Source organism: Camelina sativa, chromosome 6 (assembly GCF_030686135.1).
Source record: "Camelina sativa cultivar CO46 ecotype springtype chromosome 6, ASM3068613v1".
Taxonomy (NCBI): domain Eukaryota; kingdom Viridiplantae; phylum Streptophyta; class Magnoliopsida; order Brassicales; family Brassicaceae; genus Camelina; species Camelina sativa.
In genome coordinates, this window is record NC_141885.1 from 5,369,175 (window position 1) to 5,375,495 (window position 6,321).

Genomic DNA, 6,321 nt, shown 5'->3' on the forward strand with positions numbered 1-6,321 from the left:
ACTTCACCATACTTCTCATAGTCCAGCAGGCTTGTCCACAAACTTCACTAGACTTCAACAGACTTCTTTAGAAACTTCGCCAACTTCTCCAAACTTCAGCAGACTTATCCACAAACTTCTCCAGACTTGTCCACATACTTCAGCATACTTGTCCAGACTTCATGATTCGATTCAACTGTGGAGATGTTTTAAAGTCACTTCCTACTTCTTTACTCTAGGTAAGTTCAAATCCAACTAAAAGACTCCAAATCCAGCACATCTTCTCCACACCTAATTATAGCTCAAGAAAAGACAAAAAAGACACAAAGACGGACAAAAATGCGACAAAAGACTCAGAACAATTACTAAATGAAGGAAAAAAAACACCACATATCAGTGGTTAAGATGGAGATGATTGGGGGTTCTTAGGATAACAAACATGGGTGGTATGGGATTTTATCTAGGCTTACCTGAGAGTTTCGATTGGTCTAAAACCAAGGGTCTCTCTTTTGTTCGAGATAGGTTGCATAGTCGGAAGAATGGTTGGACGGAAAAATTGCTTTCAAAAGGGGAAAAAAAGTGATGATTGATTCAGTTGCAACTGCTGTACCAACTTTTATGATGTCTTATTTTCGGTCACCAAAAACAATCACATACAAACTTACAAGTGCAGTGGCAAATTTCTGGTGGAGTACTAATGGTTAGTCAAAGGATATGCATTGGTTAGCCTAGGAGAAATTATGTTGTAGGAAGCAGTTCGGCGGGCTGGATTTCAGGAACGTAGAGGACTTTAATTCGGCTATATTGGCAAAACAATTGTGGTGGCTGATTAAAGCTCTCGAATCGTTGTTTGCCAAGTTCTGTAAAAGTAGGTACTATCGGAATTCAAATCCAATCGTTGTTTGTCTGATATGATATCCTTAATCTAAAAAACAAAAGAGAGTATCCATATTCCATACTTGAATATATAATATCAAGCTATCGAAACTACAAAATTCCATAACAAAAACACTCATAAGTACGTAACTAGCAAGAAGGAACAAATAAGTGTAGGAAATCCATCGAGCATTTTGAACAAAAGTAAACTAAGCATCATCGTCCTACAACTTCCTCCTCTTGCATAAGGAAGTGACTACCAAGAAATAAATAAATATCTAAAGAAGACTCTGGCATCAAAATTTCTAAAGGAAAGCCCAATTCCATCGAGATAGCTGAAAAAAATAGAGCATTACTTTGAGGGGTGTGATGGATTTCGTCGAGATTAACGGCTATTAGAGCCATTATCTCGAGGGGGCGTGTGGAGAAAAGATCTCACATCGGATAGATGTGAAAGATTTGAGTAATGTACAAAGGGTTAAAGCCTCTCCACTCATAGTCAATTGGTTTTGAGTTGGAAGTCCATAACAAACCCTAATTTAACATAGTATCAGAGCTAACACATGTTGGCCCCTTAATTAATCCGGCTCGGAAAGGGGTCCGATCACCCTATTAATTGATGGTCCAAAGAAAAGCCCAATTCCATCGAGATAGCTGGAAAAAAATAGAACATTATCTCGAGAGGCGTGATGGATTATGTGGAGATTAATAGCTATAAGAACTATTATCTCGAGGGGGCATGTGGAGAAAAGATATCACATCAGATACATGTGAAGGGACTTGAGTAATATATAAAGAATTTAAGGCATCTCCACTCACACCCAATTGATTTTAAATTGGAAGCTCATATTAAAACCTAATTTAACAAAAACAAAGCAAACTGAAGCTGGTTTGCATCAACAAAATGATGATTCAAAAAACACTCTCAAGTATCAAACACGAGCACTATGACGAAAATCAAGATGATTATTTTAATGGCTAGTCATAAACTCTCTCAAGTATCATGATTGCTGTAAATCTAGAATCCAGACACCTTTCTTTGTAGTCTTATAAATAAGATTAAGGACGTCCTTCTCGTTTTTAATCATCAAGTAGTTTAATTTGTAGCAAATTTGCTTTAATTTGTCTCTGATACTATTTGTAATTTTATAGCTACGTTTAGTAACAAATTAGCTACAAAATTTATTACTTAAAATTTTGTCACTAATTTGTAATTGTTTGTAGTTAATATTTGTTATTATTTTTTTTGTACCAAAAAAATGTAACTATATGATGATAATTTACTAGTGTTTAGCTAAATGTGTGACTATACACATCCCTACTATATTAAAAGAGAAGTACAACTTATACATCGGACAAAAATACCCCTCACGCCAACAAGTAGAATCATCAGCGAGAAGGTTAACAGTGACTTTTGTGTTAGCTGAATCGGGTTTTATTAAAATACATACCCGAAATTTCGAAATCGGATATATTTGACAAATTGTGGGCTTTCTATCATAGACAAATTGTGGGCTTTCTATCTTCTCCTATATGGGCTCCAAATATCTATAAAAACAATAAAAATCAACATTAAAAGTCCTTTGCAAATTTAGAATATCTCAAATTTAAGATAGCAATCTCCTTTGCAACAAAATCTTCCCAACAAAATACAAAATTTAAGATAGCAATCTCCTTGCAAATTTAGAATATCTCTTAAAAATCTAATCAATATACTAAAAAGATAGCAATCTTATCAATTTTCTAAAATCCCTAAATAATCTCATCAATATAATTAATTACACCTATAAACAATAGCTTCAACGAACGTTAATAAGATATTTGATGAATATCCCCTAATATATACGAACAAGATTTTACCTAATTGATCATTAGTAACTCCTTCCTATAAATATAACTTTAGTATCAAAAGATCCAATACACCATACCTTCATCTCTCTCCTAGTAGACTCTCTCCAATGGCTGCCGAAATCAATCCTATCACAGATTTGCAAACAATCAAACCATTCAAAACAGGATGGAGGATTCAAGTGAAAATCATTCATTCTTGGAAGCAATACACCGTCTTCTCCGGAGAGACTCTCGAAATGGTTTTAGCAGACATTTCTGTAAGTTTTCTCTATTCTACTGCCATTGTTTCATTTGAACAATATTTAGCTATTAATTGTTTAGATAATCTACTTCTACTTTTAAAAAAATAGGGTACCCTCATTCATGCAACGGTCAAGAAGCCACAATTTGGAAAATTCCAGAAAATGATCATCACTGGAAATTGGGTGATCATTGAAATGTTTTCCCGGTTAATTGATTCGGGAAACCAAATTAAATAACATGTTTAGATTTGCAACTACTTATCTTATGGATATTATGATGTCTTGATATATATGCTTCACTTTGACTGTATATTCTTCAACATCTACTGCATAAAATGTATAATATGTCAAGTAATCATATACAAAATACTTTAAGTAAGCTGAAAGTATTGTTTTGGCTACACAATTATGATTTTCAAATATAAGATCGATTGTTTTGGATACATATAGGGTAAGGGTATAGTCCTATGTAAACAAAACAATATACAGAAAGCAACTGATAATTTAAAACAACTTACCAATCCAATTGAATTGGTTAATTGATTCGGGAAACTATTTGGGCGAAATTGGATCAATCCGATTGACACTTTTATCAACCACATAAACCCACTGAATTGCTTTAGATTAATTGGTTGTGTAAACCTGTCGGATTTAACAGCTCTATGAAAAAAGATTTGGAAGAATGGAAGATCTGGGATCTAAGGTTGATCGAATGGAAGATGAAGAGAAAACGATGAAAATGTTCACTTTGATCGAAAGAATGTAGTAAACTCAGATTCATTTTCCTGTTATCAAGATAGAGGTTTTTTTTGTTTAAAAAAAAATTATCCTAAGAGGTCTTCGTAGCCCACATCTGAAATCTCTAGAAAACTAAACCCAGACCTAATTTTGTAGGTGTATTAATAAAAGCATATTAGCCCAATTCATGTTACTCAAAAATCCCTATAACATATTTTGAAAAACCACTATTAAAAGTCATATACATATATACACTATTAAAAACCACTATTGTACTTAAAATTATTTACATATATTGTATGGTCAGCACATTTATATATAATATGGTCAGCACATTCACGGTATAGATTCAGCATGTATATGACGCCTACAAAAATAAATACATAGTATTATGTACATATTAATTTTAATAAATGAAAATTTCTAAATAAAATTCGACAACCACGTCGTAAGTATATTATTATTTCATTCTATTTATATCCCATCTTATTACATATTTCACTAACCAGTTTCTTAGAATTGTATACTACTGTTTCAAAATAATGGTCTACAAAAATTTTAAAACTCACAATGTAATAAATACTCTATTTAAATAGTGGTTTAAGCAGCAATACCAAATAGGAGGAACATAAATCTATATATTCAACAATCACTAACATCTTATATATTGTTTTCTGTTCTAACAATACTTAAACATTTCCTGCGCTGTAGCGCGGATCAGATTCTAGTAAGACAATTAAAAGGGAAGTACAAGAAGAAATGTATTGATATATATATATATATATATATATATATATATATATATATATATATATATATATAAGAAGCTGATAAAATTTAAGTGCTGAGGTACGACGGTTAGATCATAAAAACTTAAGCATGTATCTACCATAAATAATTATAAATTTGTTTCTAAAGCTAGCAAAAGCTACATGCTCATCATAAATAAATATAGTTGTATTTCTAAAGACTAACGTTCAATCAGAAAGTGATTCATCGATCAAGTATATATCTTCAAGAGTTCATAGAATTGTACCGATCCTAAACAGTTATAATTTTCCCAAACACCCCATACTTCTAGTCAGTGGCGGATCCAGAAAACAAATCGGTATGGGCACATATTATTAATTAATATTTTTAAATTTTATATAATAATATTTTTAAGTAAAAAATAACTTCTAATTACTTTTAATATATTAAAATTGTAAAATCAGAAAAGACACAAATTTATTTTGGTTTATAAATATATTTCATTACATATATACTATAATTTAGTTGCTAAGTTACAAATCAGAACAAACATGTAATTTTTTTAAAAGTATAATCGGCATTTATAAAATATCACATAAATCCAAACTCTAAGAAATAAATGAAAAAATAGATAATAAAATGTTTACTTAGTTACTCATTTTACTAACATTTTTATAATTCAAATGTAATCTTTACAGTTTAAAAATAATAATTTTGTTTCAAAAGTCAAAATGGAATTACAATGGTTAAAATAAAAGTATAAAACTAAGTGAATATCATTTATTGAGAAACTATAAAGTATAAATGGAATAAAGAAATTACCGACAAGGCTCAATCAGAAAGAAAAAAAAATGTTAGAACTTAGAAAAGACACTAAAAAGGACATGTAACAAGAAAAATATAGAACAATAACCAGAAAAAAACAAGAAAAGTATCTGACAAAAAAATAAAAACAAACAAAAAAGGAAAAAAAATGAAGCAGATAAAAAGTTATAAATTTGGGAACCCAAAACTTAGTGTGGGGCAACACGTAACCATACGAGCTACGAGATCATAATAACGAATTAACCACTACTTAAGCAAAATTTAACTTAGTATGGGGCACGTGCCCCACCCCATGACGACGTTGATCCGCCCCTGCTTCTAGTGCCAAGTTCTAAGGGTGATTTCTGAAGGATGCTGACGTATCTAACCTCGAGAATCATTGTGTTTGAACTGATCCATCTTCTGAAGAGCTTAGTATATCTACAAAACACCAACAAACATATAATATTGGCGAGACAGGAAAAAGGTGGCCTCTAAACAATACTCCAACGCTTGAAGTTAATATTGGCCACTTGGCTAAACGATAAATGATAAGTTGATTACATGGAAATAGGGTGAAGATGGTTTCAGAAGAATGTTAATATTCTTCGAGAGGGCTAGGTTGAAATCAATAAAGCGTAACCAAAAGACTTGTCAAGTAGATAAAACCTGACTCAGACAGTCAGAACTGTATTCACATGATATACCTGACTCAGACAATCAGACCCTTTTTCATATTGTATTTCGTTGTTCAAAAAATATTTGCAGTAGGCGGGTTGACCCACTTATACAAGTGCTTTCGACCTATGATTTGGAGTTTCATGCGGATAATAATATGGGTTAGTGAGCAAACCACATGTTTAGCATTTAGTGTCCACCTCATAGATAGGTCATTAAACCAGCTCCAATACTGAGAAACTCATTTAAATTTCTTAAAATTAAAATTTTTAAATATTTTATGAAAAAAAGATTAACCAATAAGAAAGAGATAAAAGAGTAGAAACGTTTGTACAACAGTTTCTAAGACCATCTTAAATGGAACGGTGAGACCTTTCCGAAAAAACTAAAAAAATATACTTTT